The sequence below is a fragment of the Cupressus sempervirens genome, chromosome 1 (assembly GCF_028749045.1).
Source record: "Cupressus sempervirens isolate cs-2001-9-10 chromosome 1, ASM2874904v1, whole genome shotgun sequence".
NCBI classification, from domain to species: domain Eukaryota; kingdom Viridiplantae; phylum Streptophyta; class Pinopsida; order Cupressales; family Cupressaceae; genus Cupressus; species Cupressus sempervirens.
In genome coordinates, this window is record NC_143118.1 from 829,954,232 (window position 1) to 829,975,993 (window position 21,762).

Consider the following 21,762-nt stretch of genomic DNA (forward strand, 5'->3'; position numbering starts at 1 on the left):
TTTCTTAAGATTGTAGATTGTACATAATAGTGATGGTATTTTCATTTCATAAGATAATTACTTGAATAATTTTCTGAAAATATCATTGGCAATATGTCCAATCAATCAAATAAGGTAAGTTGTGGTTGTCATTTATGGAAACATATTTGTTTTGCAAATCAATCTTGCTCATCTGTAAAGAAAATTGTCTAAGTGTCAGACAATGTTACAACAACATAATGGTTTTGATGATAACAAAATATTCCCTTGGAATATTCTCTTGCACAAAGATGTAGGACATCATAATGATGACATATACTAGTGTGCATGTCTGTACAATCAATCAAGTTTGAGTTATGAAGGAATTAGTAATGTAGTGATAATTTAGCACAGAATACAGCATGCTAGAAAATTGTATTAAACGGCTTGATTTATTTTTTTAATTATTATTTCTTTGTGATCTGAGTCTAATGATGTTATGTGAGCTAACTAAGGAATAATTTATCAATATGTTGGTATATGTAAAGAACTTCATTTGTGAAGTTAATAGGGTGGAAGCATATGATGATAATGATGTGTGATTAGTGATTGCAAAGTTGATATGATCTTGTGAAATGTGAATAACAAGTGAATGCAACATTGTGATAGATGGTGCAAAGCATTGTTATGCTAGATATGATGTAGATTAAGTTGCGTGGAGTCACTCTTGTATGAAGAATTGTCAATCAAAAGATTTGTGAAGTACAAAAAGTATCCCAAAATTGTATGTATACTTATTTCCTAAAGATCTCATTGTATAGTTGCATGTTAGGGTAGTGGGCTCCTCTTACACACATTTGTATATGATCCACCAACTCCTAATAGAGTTGAAGCAACTCCTAATAGGTTTGAGACTTCTAACAAGGCCTAGCCTCCTAACAAAAACTCGAGACACTATACATTCTTCATAGACTCCTAACAAGGTCAATATCCTTCACCAAATTCTTTATATAGTGAATCATCTAGTGGGTTTCATCCCCACCAAGGTTTTCCCTTGGCTAGCGTTTCCCTTATTAAAAAAATATGGTTTTATGTTTATATTCATGTGGTAAAGTATTTAATAATATCTAGTTGTGGGCAAAAAGATTGAAAATATTGATGATTACTCAATATTATCTATTTCTAACAATTGGTATCAAAGTCTGGTTACTCAGAAGAGGCTTAATAGCTTGAATAAGATCCCTATGTATATGGAACAATTTAAGAAGAGTCTTGAAGAAGCAATTGAATAGATTGATCTCCTTACTAATGAAAGAGATGGCCTTAAAGATAGATACAAGGATGTAAAAGCCTACATTGGTAAATTAAAGGAAAAAATAGATGACCTAAAATAGAAAAGACCTAATAATCAGACTAGTGATGATGATATTGAAGATTTGAAGAAAGAAAATGAGATCGTAAAACATGAGTTAAAGATAGTTGAATTTAAGTTGAGTCTTAAGAAAAATGGAGGAAAGAATGACTCTAAAATTAAAGCTGAAAATGTAGATCTAAGATCCTAGTTAAGCAAGGTAACATTTGAATTGGAATCTATTAAAGATAGAGTATGCAGAATTAGAAAAATACAATACCATTGTGAAAGGTGAGTTGGTACAAACAAAGAAGAAACTTGAAAAATTATATACCAATAGTGATAAGATTGAAGAAAAAATATGTGCACAAAGACCCAATTATGATAAGACTAGACTTGGATTCTTTCTTGGTCAATACACAAAGAAATCTATTGAGAGAAAAGAACTTGATACTCCTAAAAGCAATAAGGATCTAAGCAAAAAAAATGATATACCCAAGGACAAAAAGGATATCACTCATTCTGAGAAAGATAAAGAATCTGATCAAGATATGGACAAGAAAAGAAAGGAATCTTTTTCCTAGTGTGATAAACCTAAAGACACTAAATTTGATTGCAAAGGTAAGTCCTTCAAACCCATTTCAAAGTTTTATTGCCATAATTGTCATAGATATGGTCATTATTCAATAGATTGTAAGAAACCAAAATTTGATAGCAATAATGCAAATAATAGGATATATAGGGACACTAACCATGCAAGTAATAGAAGAAGATACCATAGTAATGAAAGTGGAGAAAGAAGACAAATTGTTTGCTATAGATGCAACAATCTTGGACACATTGCAAGGAATTTTGGAATACCTGATGACCAACTAAATGAATAGAAAAGAAATGTTCCTATATGTTAGCTATGCAATAACTTTAGACACATAGCAAAGTTTTGTAGAATTAGAATTAGAATTACAAAATAAATAATAGAAGAAATGATGATCATTTGAAGAAAGAAATAAAGGAGTAGAAAAATGAATTAAAGGAATCATTTGTTAATGCAAAGGAACCATGATGTTCACATATAGTTACAAAAGAGACCTAGACAAGAATTAGAATTACAAAAGAAATAATAGAAGAAATGATGATAGTTTGAAGAAAGAAATAAAGGAGTAGACAAATGAATTAAAGGAATCATTTGTTAATGCAAAGAAACCATGATGTTCACATATAGTTATAGAAGAGACCTAAACAAGAATTAGAATTACAAAAGAAATAATAGAAGAAATGATGATAATTTGAAGAAAGAAATAAAGGAGTAGACAAATGAATTAAAGGAATCATTTGTTAAGGCAAAGGAACCATGATGTTCACATATAGTTATAGAAGATGTACCTAGCAAGACAATGAAATCTCTTATTATTTGTGACTCTTCTTACTAGAATTGAGCACTTTGAGTAAGACAGAGTATCAATTATTGATAACTAATGTTAGAGTAAGTATCGAAGGTTATGTAGTTGACAGTATGTAGTAGAGATTGAGAGAAGTTTATAGTGAAGTGTGCTTTGTCTGATAAGGTCAAGATAAGGATATATAAGAAGATTAAACTCTCTATTGCATAGAGACAATATATTGAACTAGTGGTAGACATGCATTTCATGCAAAGTATAGATTGCAAAAGATTTAAAGGATGCAAACTGACTTGAATATATCATTTTATTGTGTTAAGTTTGTGTGTGAGATTGAAGCAAGGAGAATTTAAGAGGCCTGCAATCATGTGAGGTCACCAAAAACCCTAGTATGTGAAACTGAGGTATTTTCTAAATTGTTGAACATAATCTTTTAGGAATGGCAAGACAAGAAGTCTTTAGTGCAAGAAATAGACCTAGGTGCAATTTCAAGAAACACCCATTTGGTTCTTTGCTTGATGATCCTATTGGAGCATTTTTACAAGTTCCAAAAAATGTTCTTCACATCGAAGATATAAGAGGATATATTCATTGCAAGATTGAAAGCATAGATGACTTAGATATTCATAAGGAATTGGAGAAGATGTGCAATAATGACTTATCATTAAAACTTGAACATAGGTACCTAGAATGACTTAACCTAGTTAAGCATATGTTCTACTTAGATTTTGATAACAACAAATGGACAAGGATAATTCTAAGTGTTGAGATAATGGGTGTTGCACACATTGCATAATATTGTTATTTTATTATGTAATGTTGTACCTAGATGGGCGTGCAACATATAAAGATTCCCATGGAATATTCTTGATGAGTTGTATTGTAACATTGTAAAAATATTTCATGTAATTATTTAATATTGGGGAAAAGAATTAAATGCCCAATATTAAATGTGGGGTCGGTGGGTTAGGTAGCACATGGTTTAAGTAATACCACTTGGTGGTTTTGTGGGACTTGCTACTATATAAGCAGCCACAAGGGTAGTTGTTGTGAGGGAGAGAAAAATAGTGACAAGAAAAAAAAAAAAGAGGCAAGAGTCAAGCGGGACAAGGCTTGACAGGTTAGCCAAGGGAGCATTTGTGAAGGTTGAAAGCATGGCATGGGATGTGTGGATTCATGCTTGTTCACATAGTTTTCTCGGTTGTGGTTATGGCCATGAAGGCTTCCATGGTTGTATGGCAATGGTTATTTTGCTGAATAATACATGGTGATGGATGCTTTTGGAGGCTGGGTTTTTCCCTCAATGAGGGTTTCCCAGGGTATATCTTGTGTCACATTTTATGGGTATGTTGTCTATTCTCTTGCATGTGGATTTTTAATTCCATGTTTATTTTAGATCTATTATGGGTTATGTGGAAACGGTTATATTCTTTATTGCCAAGTTTCCTTACACTAAGTAGAGTACATGATGATTTTCTATGGTTGGGAGATTCTATCATTTGTATTAACAATGATCTAATTCATAAAGTCACATGTTTGAGCAATGAAAGATGCAATCTAGTAAACATTAAGAGTGTACACAAGATAGTTGAGATGAATCTCAATACATATTTTGATGGCAGAAACATGAAAGTCAACACCATTCAAGATGATGGAGTGAGATTCATTTGTAAAATTTTGGGATAGAAGTACTATCATGGATCTAGGATAGATTCAATACCTACAAGATTTCTTCATGTAGCTTACTTGGTAGTAAGAGGTGAAGAGGTTAACATGTGCGATATTATTAGAACACAATTGTTGGACAACATATCTAGAATCAAGAAATCAAGGAGTGTAGTCTTCAAATTTGAATCCCTATTGACACATATATTTTTCTATGCTACTAAGAAGTTCCTGAGAATCTAAAATTGGAATGAGAATGAGTGCACAATGTAGCTAATCATTCAAGCATATAGGTCAAGACCTAAAGTAGTTAGGGATAGTGATATTGATAGAATAATGAAATCCTTCCAAGCTAAAATGAAGCAAAGGTATAGGATACCTCTTTAGCTAGTACAAAAGTATAAGGATGAATTGTATTTTATGGTTGAGATAGATTTCACATGTATGGAGGTAGTAATTCCTTGGGTAAAATTCATTGAACTTATGGGATATAAGAGGAGTGAGGAATTGATTGAAGGGTATGCACAAATAATCCTTCATTCTAAAGTTGATTCTAGATGTCCTAGATGGGGGACATATTCTAAGAAAATGAGAGAAGTTAAAACTAGTCAAATATTGAAGAATTCCAAGAAAAAGATGGAGAAAGTAATTGATTCTATTTTGAAAGAATTCAAGATGACTGGGAAAGAATTTGATGAGGTGAAAGAATTAGCTATGGAAATGAAGACTAGTGGCCAATCTAAACTTTTGACCCCTATACCCATTGCAGTAGTAGGACCTACTAAAGAGGTCATAGTTGCTCAAAAAAGTACATAGATAGCTAATGCACCTTATACAATAGTTGTGCAGTAGTAACCCCCAAGGAATCTAGTGAAGATTGAAGAAACATTAGCTGCAAGAAAGCCTAAAAGATTGAAAGGACCAAAACTCCTCCTAAAAGAAGAGTGAAATAGACTACAAGTGGCCCAAGAAAAAGGAGAAGAACCTTATAGATTAGCTTGTCTGAATTAGAAGAAGAAATTGGTGACAAACCAATTGAGCCAGCTAATCAAGAAGAAAAAACATCAAGAAGGCGAAAAGCATGGAAGACAAAGGTAGAAAATCTAAACATGTAGATCATTAATGACAATAATTTTGTACATTTGAATAAATACTATGATTTGTATCATAATATGGATAGGAAATAGCTAGAAGATGTTGTAGTTAGAAACATGATTCTTAAAGATAAGAGATTTGATAGTATAAGAGGTTAGATACCTAAAGACTTGTATAATAGATTGATAAATATAAAGAGAAGAGTTGTAGAAGAAGATAAACAAATAAGAATGAATATGGTGAGAAAGTTATGTTTTGTAAATAATGAGGAAGAAATAATAGAAATTTTGAAAGGTATAGCACCATTTTTGAGACATAAGAAGAGATCCATTCTCCTCATGGGGGGAAATTATGAAGAAGTTAATAAGGAAACTCAAGAGGCTATAGTTTCATACAAGTCTCCTATGCCTAAGATAAGTGTGCAGGAAAAGGAGGCTATTAGAAATAATCAAGACTAGCTAGGTTACTGAGAGGGGAGGGGTGAATCAGTAACCTCAAAAACTTTAAATTAATTCAGCACTTAATTAGCATAATCCATACACCATTAATTCATCTATTCTACTACATGCATGAGAAAATAATAAATAAACATTCATGACACATGAACACAAAATTTGGTGACCCAAAGACCTTCCAAATAGAAAGTAAAATTGGGGTGGGGGTGATACCCACAAAACTTCACTAATATAGTATAAAGCTGGCCTATTAAGGCTTACATTGACAACTTCTGATGATCTACCCTATTAAGAGAAATTTGGCATGCTAGATCCACCTTTTTAGAGGTCTAACAAACATACAATGAAGTATGCACTCTATTAAGAGATTTAAAGAAATATTGTTAAGTCTACCTTGTTAAAGGATTTAGAAACTAATTCACCTATTAGGATGAAATAGTTGATCTAACTTCCAACTTGATTGATAATTAGATCTTGAAGTATAGATCACCTCTTGTGATTGATATAACTTTACTACTCCTTGTAGACCTTGCTGAATACTCTACTCTATTGTTGATTCACATTCACTCTTCTCAAAACATTACATATCTATTCCTTAATACATTAGTATGATACAATACATCACATATATATACCATTCCAATATTTACAATTACAAGGTTAGTTAAAACACAAGTAAACAAAGTATTATTGAGTTGGCCAAATAGTATAAACTTGGGTTCTATAAGCTAACTTGGTGAATTTATGATACTCAGTGTCCACTACATTTCTCGTTATCATCATGCATTTGGTAGAAGTAGAATCTTAATCCATACTAATCACACAAAATAGCTTCAAACTTGGTGACCATTAAAGACTCAGTAGATATAGTGTCACTTGGTGGAAACTAATTTCAATATTTACCTTGCTAGCACTCAGTAAACACTGCTCATCCATCACTCAGTAAACAATGTGAAGCTTAGTATGAACTATGAAACTTGGTTATCATTGCATTGCTCAGTAAATACTAGAGAATAAATGATGAGCTTAGTAACCATACAGATTGAATAAGTGTTGTCACTAATGACAAATACAACATAATGCCAACAATCTCCCCCTTTGGCATTAGTGACAAAAACAATTATAAGCCAAGAATTATGTACACTGACATACTAATTTTTTTATTTTCCAAAATTTATCTTAGAAATGCTACTATATATACATTTGTACATATCTCCTCCATACATAAGACATGATATATACATAGTCTTTCATCCTTTTATTCTATACAAATATCAAACTATTCTCTCCCCCTTTTTGAGAATAATGGCAAAGAGTTATACAATATATTCAAATAGAGACACCAAAATAAGAGAAAAACTCATAATGTACCTTGAGAATAAGAGTGAGTGTCTTATCCTAGTTGTCTTGCAAAATTTTTCAGGTGGAGAGTGCCACTTGAACTTCTGCTAAAAGTTCAATCATCTGGTTTGCAATAGAAAAATTGTTATCCTGGACCAATGTCTTTGAATATGCAATATGTTTTTGCATTGTTTCCATATTGGAAGGATCATATTTTGGATATCTATGAATGTGGACCTAATCCTTGCTTCTTCTCTTAGCAATTCTACCTACATATCTGAAAAAAATATGATCTTAATGTGATGTGCTAAGCTTGAGCTAGGATCAAGTTGAAACCTTTAAGCACTGGCCTATTGGTCTTAAAAAGTTTTGGCATTTGAGTGTTAACAAACTTAATCACTTTTTTTGTATTAAAGCTGAGTACACTATGTATGCCAAGCCACAATGTGTGCCGAGCTAGTATTTCAACAAGTGCCAAGTGACTTTAGGTCCCAAGTAGTATATAAGTGTTGAATGACATATAGGTGTTAAGTCACAGTTGATGCCAAGAAATTTAGAATGCTTTATATGCTCAGTGAGCCAAATCATATATGTGTTGAGCGAGTCTGAGTGCAATAGGTGTCAAGCAATTTGGGATAGTATGTGTGCTAAGCACTAGTAGTCTAGTATATGCTGAGTAACATAGAATCAACATATGAGTTTGTACCCTCAAAAAATCAGATGTAAACCATTTTTAGAGATGACATAGAGAGATTTCAAAAAGAATAAAAATTATAAGGATGAATCATTTATATTCCCTATGTGATTTCCATGCAGCCAATAAAAAAAATGGAGAAGGCATGCAACCAATAAGAACAATGCAAGGAATGAGCAAGAATTTGAGATTCAATATGGATCATAGATCCATACATAACCCTAAGTCTTTACAATCTTTAAAAGGAGGTCAAATACTCCATTGCATATATGATAGAGAATAGTGTATGGGGAGATTATAGAAAAATCCAGTGTGAAGAAGGAAAGACTTAGAGGAACAGAGTAGCAATTATACATCCAATTGATCAAAATAGTATAAGGGTCAAGAGACACAATCAGTTATCAAATCTCAAAGGATCAAGATTAGAGAGAGTAGATCAAGTGCTTGAATCTAGAAATTAGAGAGTGCATATTGTAAAGTTCATTGTTCTAATACTTTCTTGGCATTGTATTAGAAGTTGGAAATCCTATTTTGATAAATTAGCTTAATAGCTAGGCAGGAGAACCTTTGGAGAAGGTGATTGGAAATCCTATGTATTAGGAGGGTTTAACAGCCTATTATAAATCCTTTAATAGGGTGACACTTCATGTAAAGTGTTTGTAAATCCTCTAACAAGGTCACTATTGATACAATGTAAAGCCTTTAATAGGGTAGGCCTTTCACATGGCAGACCATCGAAAATGGTCAAACATTTATTGCTATAGTAATTTTTGTGGGTATCATCCCCACCCCAATTTTACCTTCTTATTCTTGGAGTGTTTCTAGGTTACCAAATCTAGTGTTTTGTGTTATTGCATGTGTTTAGTATTCATTTATATGTTTACATGCATGTAGTTTACTTTTCAATTATGTGATTTAAAGATTTGAAAAAGTTTTAAAGTGTGGTACTTTTGATTCACCCTCCCTCTCAAAAGTACTCTTCCCATTTTGAACATTCCAACAATTGGTATCAAAGTTTTGGTTCTCACAAGGAGAAGCCTAACAACTTAGAGTAAAGGTTTGAAGATGGAAGTCTTCAAACTTGGGAAGATCATAGACAATCAAGTGATTGATGTGCAACTATCTCTACACAAAGTGGAAGAAGCTAGAGAAGAGTTGAGAAAATCCTTAAAAAGAAGGAAGGAGATAGCCATAGCTGAAAATGATATACACTACAAGGAGATTGATACCACACAAGTGTTTTCCAATGGAGATTCCAAGGAATTTGATGTAGAAATAGTAGAACTAATGGAGAAAAATAGAGCACAAGCTGAAGAAATCAGATTTCTCAAGCTTGAACAAGAATCACAAGCCATAATGCTTTGTGAAAAGACTGAACAAAAGAAAAGAGCTATTGAAGACAAGGCCATTATAGAAGATGACAAGATAAATCTCACCAATAGACTAGAGGAGAAGACAATTGAATTTGAAAAGATATCAAACATGCAGCTAGACACCTTAATCCAGATGATGAATGCTCATCATGAGCTAAACATGAAGGACATTGAGATCTCCACCTTGAAGATGCAAAATGAACAATTGCAAAATGAATTGAAGAGAGAAAAAGAGATAGCAAAAATCTACAACAAACCCAATGAGGCTATCAAGTACTTTGAGAAATTACTAAAATCACCAAGGGCTAGTAATGACACTTCAGGACTTGGTTACATCAGCACTAAACAAGGAGAATCATCTAAGATTGTAGAAGAAAGGAGTAAGAAAGGTAAGAACACTAAACCTACTTGTCATTTCTGTGGTAAAAAGTGACATACCTCTAATGTGTGTAGGAGCAAGAATAGTCATCATCATGATAAAAATACTAATGCAATCTTTTGTCACAAGTACAAAAAGCAAGGACATCAAGCACATGAATGTAGAACCAAGACTATGAGGACACCAAAATTTGAAGTTAATTGCTACAACTACAAAAAATATGGACATAAAACATTTGAGTGTAGATCAAAGTCTATGTGGACACCTAATCAGTCTACAAGAGGAAACAACCATGGTCATCACTATAATTGGGATTACAATACTAGGTATAGCTATCACTATTGTCAAGAGTATGGACACATCCCTAAGAATTTCATTAGAACACATTTTAAGAGGAGTTAGAGTAGATGGCTAAGTCAAACTACATGTTTTAGTTTCTTCAAGATTGTTCATATCAGTAGGAATTTCCCAAAAAAGTCAAAAGCACCCAAGACGAAAATCAACAAAGGAAAAGAGAAGGTTTATGTTGAACAAATAAGAGGGAAAATGAACAAGACTTGGAAGAAGAAAGGTGAATGCAACACATCTAATGGAGGGATCACTTCACCCAAAAGGTCAAGTGGTCACACTTCATCCAACTAAGAAAAAGAAATGTGTATGGGATTGATATACAAAGTTAAATCATACATTAGTTCCAAAGAATAAAGAAGTATTGCAAAGAAGAAATCAGCATGAGAAAAGATGCCAAGAAAATTTTTGAAGAAGCTACCAAGTTGCGCCTAGATGTTGAGTGAAGTAGAAATCTAGTAGAGGTCGAGTAAATGAAATACAATGGGAGCCGAGTCATATTGAATCCTTCAAGTATTGAGTTTTCACCTGTATGCATGAAGCATTTAATGCTAGGTCTTTGATAGGTATAAAATCAAAGATGAGAAGAGCAAAGAGGCAATCAAGTAGCTTCTTATATTCATTTGCATCAATTCCAACAACAATTTAGAACAAGTTCATCGATTCAAAGGTATTTATCAAGTGCCAAGCTATGTAGAGTTATATTTTTTAATACATTTAAAACCCTTGTTTGGTAAAATAGCCTCTAGCTCAAGGAACCCTAAGACAAAGGAAGATCATGAGATTAAACTTGTTAGCAATGAAGTCAAATAGCCTAAATTTGGGCCAATACTTGAGGTTTCCTATAAAAATAACCCCTCTGGTGCATTATCTATCATTCCACCCAAAGTTGTCATGGTTCAAGACATAAGAAAGTGCTAAAATTTTAAAATTGTGCCACAGGTGATCTATAAATCTTTGCCTATGATAAGCTATGTGACAATGGAATATTGAAGGACGAGTTTCAAATTGTTGAGAAGAAGGGTCCAACCAAAACCATAGTTTTCCCTATGGTGTTTAAAAATGAATGGATTCACATTATTTTGAGGAGAATTCATGATGGATATTTATGGCTAGAGACTAGACCTATCAATATCACAAAGAGGATAGTGCATAGGGTTACTGGTCTCCCAACCCTGGATTGGCCAAAGACCTTGAGAAGTGATAGAAAGGAGGTTATTGAGAAGAACATTGGAGCAAAATAGAATAATAGGTGAATGACTATTGACACTGTTATTGAACCCCTACTTGACTTTTCTGTGAGGATAATTTCACATAAATTCTATCAATCTAGTAGACTGAACAATGTACCCTATATAGCTATTGATATGGCTTATAAATTGGTGAAGAAAGATCATACCTATGATCTAGCAGAACTCATGTTGCAACAAATCAATGAGAACCTAGGAGCTACAAGGAGATCAAAAGGTGCTCAATACAAATTTGGCTCAGTTCTTATGTGCATATTCTTTTATGTGATGGTAGAATTCCCTTCAATTGTGAAGGTGAACTAGAATTCTAACAAGTCTGTAGTCACCCAAATTAATGAATTCATTGATCAAATGGGAGATAATTTTGAAGTACAGATGACAAGCTATTTTAAAGACTTTAAGAAGTTAATGAAATAAAGAATGAGGATATCAGTTTCACTAGTAGAGAAACATGTTAATGACATATGTTTCTTGGTGGACATTGATTTCACCTACATTCAAGCAGTAATACCAAGAGTAAGATGGCTAAGGCCATTAGGATATGAGCTTGATGTAGATGAAGCCTCTACAACAATCATAGCATTGGTAGTTGAAGAGATAGATAAGAATGTTCCTCACTTTGGGACATATGACATTGTCAAGTCCAAAGTTGAGACTAAATTGAAAATTACTTCTATCATCGAGAAGAAAGACAAAATGGTAAGAATAATAAAGAAGAAATTTGGGGCAAACATTGAAGGAGAAGTAGGTAAAGAATAAGTAGAAGAAGTAGAAGGAGATAGTAAGGAAGAAGAAGAGCAAGGGCTAGGGCCAGATGAGCTAACATAAGGCCAAGGATAAGACAAGGAGGAAGATGCCAAGGAAGAAGAAGTCAAGGAAGCACCAAAACCTACCAAGCAAAAGAAGAGAAAGGCTAAAACATAGCTTGTAGCTCAACCCAAGCCCAAAATGGTCACAAAATCAATTTTAATCAAACTAGCTCCAGCAAAGCCAGCACCAACAAGGGCCACTGCAAGGGCAACCACTCAAAAGGTCAAAGAGGCATTAAATGAAAAGAAGAAAGCTACTCCACAACTAGCTAAAGAGCCCAAGAAGAGAATAAGGTATGTGGCATAGCTAGATATAGATGATGAAAGGACAGAAATTGGATGAAATAAGCCAATTCAAAGTGGTAAGTCATCTTCCAAAATCTGCAATTGATAAGCTATGTAACAAAATTAAAAATGCTGATTAAATGATCCAAAGTTGTTAAATAATAATAAGCTTAGTAGGGATTAGTAGAATAAAATAGAGGAATCTGTGTATGCCATGATGGAAAAAATTTAAGAGCACACCTCCAGAGCTTGACAATACTATGCCCAAGGAACTTTATGAGATAGTTGAGAATAAGTGGCATTATTGTCTAAAGATGGAAAGAGAGATCAAAGAATCTACCCTAGCTCAAGTGAAGCCTAATATGATAAAGGGTAAAATAACCAAGGCAAACAAGAAACATAGTGGGAAATTTTCACCCAAATACAAAGCCTTTTGCATCCTTCAGAACAAAATTGAGGATGTTGTAAATAAATTTACACAATTGTGGAAAACCATTTATAAGATTACTGATGATAAGGAAGAAGAAACTAATAAGGAAAAAAGTAGTTCTAAGGAGAAGGTAGAGGAAAAGAAGGTAGAAGAGTCAAAAGGGGAGGTAGAAGCAAAGGAAATAGAGAAGAATCAAGCAGGAAAAGAAGGAAGAGGAAGAGAAAGGAGAAGAAGAGAATAAAGAGAAAGAAGAGGAGGAATCAGAAAAAGGAGAAGAAACTATGGCAACAGCTAACCAGTAGCAAGAAGAACAAAGTGTGTAAGACACATGATTTCCACCTCCCAGTCCGCCTCATAAAACCACTACACCTACAAAAATAGTAATAGTAAAGGATGTTACTAACAAGATAGCTCAAAACATCAATCCACTTACTGTAAAGGATCTCTCAAAGATCCTTCACCAATCTACTCTATAGGCACAGTTGTGTACAAGCCCTATATTGGTGAGTGTAGATGAACTACAAAGAGTAGTAGCAGCACCACAAAAGGAAAAGGTGAAGCCAAAGGATATACCTTTCACATACACTGCTACTAGAACAAAAGTTTTGATGCTTCCAGCACCACCTCCACCAAGTGTAATGAGTGATAATGATCATATGACAAGTGTTAATTAGATGAAAAAGAAGATGCAACAAAAGAAAAGGAGTAGGCTACAATTTAGACATTGGTAGAACTACCAAAGACTGGAACTCCTACCAAGACCATTCAAAAAATGTGCACTGAAGCTATCCCTATGCAATTTTCAACACCAGGCTCGAGTTCGACAAGAGTGGCCAGGTTACTTCACTATGGAGACCCTAAACTAGATGAAAATATTGTGATTCCTTCCTATGACTCCAAGACCATTACAATGGCATAAATGATTGAAATGAAAAATGCATTAGATAGATGGATGAGGCAGGAAATACTAAGAAAGGATTTCAAACACAAGAAAGCACTTCATGATATATAGGACATCTTTCTGGATGCTTTTAGCTTGCAGTCACCAAATGAAGCCAAGCCAATAGTTAAGCAACTATTAGATGTAGTTGACCAAGTGACAAATGAAGACCAGGACACCAACATTAAACTCGTGGAATGGTCAAAGAGAAAATTTCAAGGAAAGGTGGATGAGAAGATATCAAGTGAAATTGCACTTGACTAGGTAGAGTTGGCCAAGGCAATAGATAAGGCCAAAATTGTCCTTGAAAACATTTTTTCATTGTATAGGAAGTTGTGTGACTTTTCAAATTTCACACAAGAAACTAATCAAAGAATAATGAGCCTAGAAAGGAACTTGAAAATCTGTAGCATGCAATTACCTAGATATATACCTCAGAGTGAGAAGCATTTTGCACAATCACTTCACAATCAAAGGGAGTTAGCTATACTAATAATAGAGGAGGCTAGTATTAAGGCAAAATCGATGCAAATCCAGTCCTTCATAACCCCTCATTTAGAAGTCCTCCACAAGGAACAAGTTTATGCTGAAATAGTTTTAAAGAAAGATCCAAATCTTTCTACACTTGATGGACTTGTACACCTTGCTACAAAGACTACCATCCAACACAAGTCACTTGACATAGCTTTGGAGAATTGGGATGCAACTCTCAAAACAATAATGGAGGTAAATAGAAATTTTTTGGCTAAGTATGGTATTACTCCTTAGAACCCTTTGACATTAGTGTCAAAAAGGGGGAGATAATAAGATAGGGGGAGTAATAATAATAAGGAAAGGGGGAGATATATGTTTTCACAAAGATAATAGAAGGTGGAGAGTACCTATAAATTTTGATAGCCAAGAGGGGGAGATACAACATTTTGAAATTATGGCAATCATATGGAAAATAGCTCTGATGCAAATGCAAAATTTCTCTAAGCTTTGATAAAATAGATATAGAGGCATAGGTATAGAATATAGGTATAGGATAGAAGACAAAGAGTATCAGGCACAATCAACACAAAATTTTGATTTCAAAAATGACAAGGCACAATTAGCTCAGGGGGAGTTAAGGTATTTTGAATAGATTTTGAACAATTTTAAAATTTTGTGGATAAGGTGCTCAGAAGGACAGATGAATAAATGTCTAGTTAAGTGTTTTTGACACTCATGTCAATGGGGGAGATTTTTGGTCTTAAATAGTTTTGACATTTGAGTGTCAACACACTTAATCACTTTTTTGTATTGAAGCCGAGTACACTATGTATGCTGAGCCACAGTGTGTGTCAAGCTAGTATTTTAACAGGTGCCAAGTGACTTCAAGTGCCAAGTAGTATATAAGTACTAAGTGACATATAGGTGCCGAGTCACAGTTGATGTCGAGCAACTCAGAATGCTTCATATGCTGAGTGAGCTAGAATCATATATGTGCCAAGAGAGATAGAGTGCAATAGGTAGCGAGCACCAATAGTCCAATATATGTTGAGTAACATAGAATCAACATATGAGTTTGTGCCCTCATAAACTTAGATGTAAACCATTTTTAAAACTGACATAGAGAGATTTTGAAAAGGAGAAAAAGGATAAGGACGGATCATTTACATTCCCTATGCGATCTGCATGCAACCGATCAAAAAAATGGAGAAGACATGCAACCAATAAGAAAAATGCAAGGAATGAGAAAGAATTTGAGATTCAATATGGATCATAGATCCATACCTAACCCTAAGTCTTCACAATCTTTAAAAGGAGGTTGAATACTCCATTGCATATGTGATAGAGAATAGTGTATGGGGAGATTATAGAGAAATTCAATGTGAAGAAGGAAAGACTTAGAGGAATAGAGCAACAATTATACATCCAGTTGATAAGAATAGTACAAGGGTCAAGAGACATGATCAATTATCAAATCTTAGAGGATCAAGATCAAAGAGAGTAGATTAAGTGCTTGAATCTATCAATTAGAGATTGCATATTGTCAGGTTCATTGTTCTAGTACTTTCTTGACATTGTATTAGAAGTTGGAAATCCTATTTTGATAGGTTAGCTTAACAGCTAGGTAGGAGAACCTTGGAGAAGGTGATTGAAAATCCTATGTATTATGTGGGTTTAAAAACCTATTGTAAATCATTTAACAGGGTGACACTTCATATAAAGTGTTTTTAAATCCTCTAACAAGGTCACTATTGATACAATGTAAAGCCTTTAATAGGGTAGACCATCAAAAGTGGTCAAATATTTATTATTGTAGTAATTTTTGTTGGTATCATCCCCACCCTAGTTTTACCTTCTTATTCCTAGAGGGTTTTTTGGTTACCAAATCTAGTGTTGTGTGTTATTGCATGTGTTTACTATTCATTTATATGTTTACATGCATGCAATTTACTTTTTAATTATGTGATTTAAAGGTTTGAAAAAGGTTAAAGTATGGTACTTCTAATTCACACCCCCCAACTCTCAAAAGTACTCTTCCCATTTTGAACATTCCAACATGGCCTTCATATCTGCATCAATCTTATTCATTTTTTCTTTTATCTCTTTGGTGTACTGGGTAACATCACATAGCTTGGAAAAAAGTGATCTTACATTGGTAAAAGAATGTTCAAGATTACTCAAAATTGAGGATAGTTCTACCTAGTTAATAGCAATGTGCTCAAGAACTTTATTATCAAACTTTTTCTCTACCTTTTCAATTAACTTCTCTTGATCAGATGTGTTGTCATTGAACTTATTGACTGTTTCTTCCAACTATAACAAAATGTGTTGAGATGAATCCAAATCAACACCTATGGCCTCTGTTATGATATTATTTACATTTTCAATTATTTGGTATTCTCTATCTCTTTCCTCTTTGAGCTATTTTTGCCTTGCCTTCTATTCCAAAAGCTAACTAACAAGTCTCATTTCTTCAACTATAGTAGTATCAAGATCCAACTTTGGAATTAAAATCTATTTGTCCAAATCAATACCATCATCAATTTCCTTAATAGTAAGAAGAAGTTTTAGGGGTGTCCTTGGTTCAACTTTTGACATTGCTGCCTTGGACATAGAAATAGAAATAATTGACTTGAATAGTGTTAGTGAATAGTTTTTCTCATAAGTGTTCATATGTAAAAACAAAGAAAAAAAATGTAAACTAACAAATGAATTCCTATAGAAGAGGCTAAGGAATTCTCTGCTTAAAGTTTCTTCAATGAAAATAGGTGCAACTACCTTTATTACAATGAGAATTCTTTGATCTAAAGACTCAACAGAATCACCTTTTCAAAAAACAATCTACTGAAAGTGTTGAATCAGCTTATTTTATCTCATCAATACAAATCAAACTTTTATGCAAAAGAACCACTCAATTTTAATTATCAAGATTATCCACATAGTTTAAAATTAAACCATCGAGTAGGAAAATTCGATAAAGTTAACTTCTCACAGCATCCCAATTTCTAAATTGACAATCTCAAAACCAATAACATATAGCCAAAAGCTTAAATAGTATCTTTAGAAATATTGATTTAAATAGGCAGATAATAGTATCCACTTACAAAGCCTTTAACCACAAATCAAACTGTAGAGTTTAATTGTATATGTAGAATTCTAAAATGCTACTTCTAAACTTGGAAAAAAACCACAAAAATAAATAGTTTTGTCTATCGATCTGCTAGAGAATTCTAACCCCTATACCATACTAATTATTACATATATAGGCATGGGGCTGGAATATTGCCAAAATTACCCCACCAGGAGTTAATTGTCTTTGGTTAAAATAACTGCTAACTTGAAATGCAAGAAAAGCAAAATGGCAAAAGAAAATATAACTAAGAAATTAAGTGTAATTGCTTGTCTTAATTAGGTAGCATTGTCTCCACTGGCCATGCCTTTTTCCATTTTCCAAGTTTCATAGGTAGTCAAAAAGACTGAAATAATGGATTGATGTGGCAAACCAATATAGGTGAACCTTTGCTTCTAGATTTCTTTCATCTTCTTCAGTTCAACAACCTTTTCTTCATGCATTTCCAAGTGCTTTAGATTGATGATTAACATAGCCTCAATATGTGCCACATTAGAAAAGTCTTCCTTACCTTGTGCCTTCTTGTCTTGTCATTCTTGAAACTTCTTCTAAACCTCTTTGATTATCTCATCTGATTGGGCAATAGAGTCATCTTCCTTTCCCATGAACTGTTTGGTAAACCATTTAAAGTCATTTTGAATAATCTGGTGTATAACCTTAAGTTCTTGCAATGCCTCTTTTATTTCAGTTACTCCTTGTGTCAGTGCTTCATTCCTCCATTTGATGCAGTCTTTGATGACATATAGGGCCTTTTCATCTAGACCAGGTAAAAGGCATTCAACTTAGAACTTCTATAAACCAAATTCTTGCACATCCTCTAACCACATTATCAGCTTTGCCCAGTTATTCTTCTCCTTTTCATATCCTTCGTTGCTTGCCTCCACCTTTTTAGCAATGTTTGATATTTCATTTGAGGCATGGTCCAAGTGACCTATGTGATTTATGGTGTCATGTAGAACATCCTGAACCTATTCACCTACTATTTTTGATACCACTTTGCACTTAAGCAGATTCTCCAATAATTACTGATTAGTCATAGAGGATGCATCAATGATTGCTGACATTTCACTAATTGGCCTTGCTTGAGGGTGAAGGATAACATTAATATATTGTTCCATGTTTTTTATTGTTTCCTTCATTTCCTACTTATCTTGTCCATCTTTCCATACTCTATGTGTGATCTTTTTATTAGATGCTTCAAAGAATTCCATGTCTACTTCATGATTCCCTTATCCCAGGTCAACCTTTGTTATTTGGTAGTCTTGAGGAACCACAGAATCATGTGAGCTTCCATCTGGTGGTGTAGCTATCTCTACTATCCAATATCCTAAATTCTTATCAAAATCAATCATTGCTTTAGTTCTTGCTTTCTTTACTTTAGGTGTCTTACCAAGACACTTACTAACCAAATCATCAATTGGCATGGATATTGGCACTAAGCTCCTTTTCTTCTCCATTGATGTCTCTAACCATTTAGGCATAGCTTGATCTTTTTCTGTAGCAGGGGAGCATTTGACCAAGGTGAGGTTACTCTCCTAGCCTTTGGTAGTCACTGACAAGTTCTGGGATTCAAGTACATTATCCACCATAGGTGGGTCTTTTGCTACCTCTAGGTAAATGGTTATGGTGTTCTTACTTCTGATGATTGATTCTTTTTTTGTGCTTGAACAGGTTAACCTCTTGATCTTTGGAGTTGCCTTTTGAACTTGAAGTTGAAGTGTCTCAGGAATTGCTTCAACTTCAATCGAACCTACAACACGATCAGGAACATCTTGATTAGTTTTCTTTTTGGGAGTCTTTTTATCTTTTCTTTTTGAAAACTTCCCAGAAAGGTTTGAAGTAGTATTACATATTTAGTACGAGCATACACATCATTTTCTTCCATTTTTTGACAGTCAATTTCAAGAATGGGCATGCATTCAATCTGGTCAATATAAAATTGATCAATCACTTCTTTACAATCTTCATCTTTTAATCCACAAGTATCCAACTCCACATTAAACATAATGATCTGCTTAATGTTTAAGCATGACCACAATCTTTTCCTTACTTCAAATTCATTAAGGAAATTTGCCCAAAAATCCTCTAATTGTGTGGAGTGAACTAGGGATACTACATTTTTAACATTATTTCTGACAAAGCCAATATAGTCAAAATCTAGAGAAATGAAAGGCTTAAAGCATAAGCAAATTAATGATTTTGCTATCAATATAGCTTCTTTCAGACTAGGGCATCTATAGTATCCAATCTCAATAGGGAAGAATACTGAATAAGATCTTTTTGAAATCTAAAAAGACTCAACCACAGAAACAAATTGCCTACATATCTCAGATAACACTACAGAGTCTGAACAATAATGAGGTAACTTTAAAGGTTCATTAGAAAAGCCACCCACTTTGATATATGTAAATATAGGGAATTGAATGTAAAAGCAACCATAGATTTTCACAACCTACATAGCTTCTTCGAACGTCCTATCATTCTCCCATCCTTGGAGTTCAAATACCAATTTCCCTAGAAAGACATCATTTACCTTTTTAAACTCTTTGAATAATGTAGTTTCCTAAAGATCATTGTAATATTGGTAGATGGGCATGTCATCAATCCAAGGTGTATGCAAAAGATTCTTCCATTCCTTAGATGCTGCTAGGATTTAAATTAGATAAGAAGAGAAGAAAAATGGACCATAATTGTTAACAACTATTAAACCACTATGCAGGTTTTTTGCTATCACATTAGACCAATCAATGAACTTAATTCCTTCAATGATCTTCTATATTAAAAAGTACATCCATGACTCCCAGTACAATGTCTATGATTTCTTTTATAAAATGCTCAATAGTCAATGGCTTAGGCAATCTAGAACCTCCCTCTTCTGGTTTCAAAAGCCAGGACTAAGCTATCTTATTATCATAGCTACTTTTTTTTTTGGCATATAGGTGTAATACCCCAAAATTGGCTCATTGCCATGATACCAATTTTGGTCTATTTTGATAATTGCTAAAGTCCTATTTCATTAGACACATTCTTGATCTAACTCGCTACTTGACTTAATTGTCAGATGCAGAAGACCCTAATCTGCATTCATCACATTTCTTATTTAATTCCTATAATACGTACTCATATTAGTCACATTAAACCTACTTGATTTAATTATAATTTAATTTAAAAGTATTTATACTTTATTAAATTAAATTATCTCCTAAGGCTAGTGTACTATGGGATTAAATTTATTTAATTTAATAAATATGCCTATCTTGATTAATTAAATGTAATTATTTAATTAAATGCGAAAGATATATCTAATTAATTAAAGAAAATTATTTAATTAAATGGAAGGCTATTCTTTAATTAATTAAACAAAGTTATTTAATTAAATAGGAGTAATTCCTAATTAATTAAATATAGTTATGTAATTAAATAAGAAAGTGTCTCTAATTAATTAAATGAAATTATTTAATTAAATAGGAAATATATTTATGAGAGCATATCTCATTTTATTAAATTAAATATCTCTCCAAAATCCTTCTTCAGTTCAAAAAGGGAAAATCCCAGTTCACTGTTGATCAAAAAGGAATTAAATTAGTTAACTCCTTATTCTACTCAAATTAAATCAGTTAACTCCATTTAATTTGGGAATCTTCCTTTATGACTGAACTCCACCTTTAATCCTGACCATTGATTGAAATCGATCTCAACCGTTGATGGATTCTAGGAAAGTCTATTTAAGAGACCCTCATCTCTTCATTTTGGGAGAGGATGAATTTGGAATTTGCATCAAATTGCTGCTGGAATTCATACTCACATTTGCTCACATTTTCTCATATTTTACATACATTTGCATCCTTAGCTTAATTTCATTTAGCATAATATGCATATGATTAATCTAGTTTCCTTTACTTGTTCGTAGATTAGAATGCATTTCTCATTCTAGATTAATCTGCATAATCATATAGATTAATTTCATTTCTTAAATCCTTCATTTTTAGAGGGTTTGGTTGCTTAACACCTCAAATTTGAAGATATCTAACAAGAAAAATCCCTTTAGATAGAAGGCAACAGGTCACCTTGCCAGCTGATTTTTGGATGAACAATCCAATTTTCATTCTGGGATGAATCAGAAAATAAAGACCATGTTGAAGTGTGTGTGTTAGAAGAGGCCACATATTCACGCATACAATGATCAAAATAGACCAAAATTGGTATCATGGCAATGAGCCAATTTTGGGTATTACATTTTGCCCCTCTTTGAATGAATGTGCAAGCAGCATGTTCAATTCAAAGAAAATTAGAAAGTATGATGCACAGATCAAAAAAAAGAGATTGGTTTCGAAATTGATTCTACTGAGAACAATTGATGAGCATTTAAGGACTATCTCTAGAACAGA